Below are 2,051 nucleotides of genomic sequence, written 5' to 3'. Positions count from 1 at the left end.
TTCATGTGGTCATGATCCACTAATATATGTTCAAAAATGTAACACAAGTGTAACACAAGTGTAACACGTTTAAAAAGAGACTGACAACAATGGCTGGTAATGCTTTGGAACTGTGATTTTGAAGCTTTTTTAATTATAATTATTCATGTTGTTATTATAATTATTATGATTATGATTGTTATTGTTATTGTTATTATTATTATTATTATTATTATTATTATTATTATTATTATTATCATGTTCTCTGGTTTAAAAGAAATACAACTTCTATTTATTTGTGATTCTATACATTTATTTGGCCAGTTTCAATAGAAAATACTGTGGTTTTGCTTCTCTCTGTGTTTCAACAAAGGGGACAGAGATGATTGGGCTTCAGATTTTGTGTTAAAGAAATTGTTTTTGAGGATCAAAGGTCATTAGACAGAAAACATATCATTGTTCAATGATTACCGTTTTATCAGAATCGATTTCGTTTCTTTCTATTGTATTTCACAAGGAGGTGATCTGTTTTTAGTGTTTCATTTATCAGTGTCTAAAATTGTTTTGAATTTGGACACCATAAATATTCTGTTTCTTTGTGTTTTTTTCGTTTTTGTTGCAAAAGAATGTCCCAACGTGTCAATAAATATTTTTAGGATAAAATATTGTCCCTTTCGTAACACAATATAATACTGGCATACAATGACCTCAAAATGAATAAAATATAAATTTTAAGATAGGCCTACATTATAGGCTACATATATTGGTATAAATAGCCTACATATTAAAAAAAAAATCACTTTTAAAAAAACGTTACGCTTAATAAAATATGAATAAGGCGTCGTTAGAAAGGCTACAGGCTTTAATAAAAAGCTTTATTATTTAGATTATATGCAGGCAGTATAGCTAAATCATATACAGCATGGTTGACTCGCTCGCTGCACGTCGGCGGCTTTCCAATTTAATTCCTCCCTGGATTCACACTTTGTCACCTATAAAGTGGGAACGAGAACTGCACGCCAGCTGTATGTAACCCGAGAACACACGAGCCATTTCAAGTATGCACAAGGGCCGCGCTCTTATTGATTGGATAAACAGATTATGTGTCGAGGTATGTGATAGTTAGTGGGCCACTGCCCACTAGGCCTAACTATCACAACTTGGACAATCGTTATGTCTGACCCACGCTACAGAGCCTTCAAGTATGTGATGCCACCCAGTCTCACCAATATGCGTACAGATCGCACGGTTTGACACTTTCAAAATGCGTGCAGTACATACGCCAAATGACCATTTCGCGTGCATATGATACGCAAAACCCAGCATTAACTACTGTGGAGGGCGGATGCGTCCATTTCGCGTGCATATGATACAACCCGGTCTCACGAAAAGACGTGACACTGTCACGTTATTTAATCTATTGAAACGTGTTCAGGATCACGTATTTTCAAAATTTTCGTGTTTACAAGCACAAATTCCAAACCCATGTATTTCAATTGGAAGTATTTGTCGTGTCACCAGCACGACTTCCAAACTAAGGTTCTGTGCGGGAGCGTTCTCCCTAATGTCCCTTAAGGAGCTCCGTACAGTACATTTATTGTTAAAAATTGTGAACGATATGACAGCTTTAGGCCACCCGTTTCTACTTTCACCTTTGATTCTGAGAAATTGTGACAATTCACAGATATAGGCTATTAAATGCAGGTGCGCTGCTCAGGCAAACCGCGAAAGAAAAAAGGGTAGCTGCTTAATCTGATCTTTTTAGAATTGTATGTCTTGATGTTTTGATCTAACCATAGATCTATTGTCTTGTTTTTGGCTACGTGAATGGAAGTCCGCGTCGATGCCTCGCAAGTCCAGTGTCGCGAGCGGACGTGACATCTAGAAGTCATACCGTATAATAATGGGTTATCACTATCCTCGGGCCGGGCCTTTGATCGAGCGTTTTTACTTTTATTTTATCATTATCATAAATTAGCCTAATCTGAGGAGAAATCTATGCCATAAACAGAAATATTATGGGTCTTTATTACACGGGTCTTCTCAATGCCGTGGAACGCTCCGTTCACTTG

The sequence above is a fragment of the Gadus macrocephalus genome, chromosome 5, assembly GCF_031168955.1.
Source record: "Gadus macrocephalus chromosome 5, ASM3116895v1".
Taxonomy (NCBI): domain Eukaryota; kingdom Metazoa; phylum Chordata; class Actinopteri; order Gadiformes; family Gadidae; genus Gadus; species Gadus macrocephalus.
Note: the sequence above shows the minus strand (reverse complement) of the source record.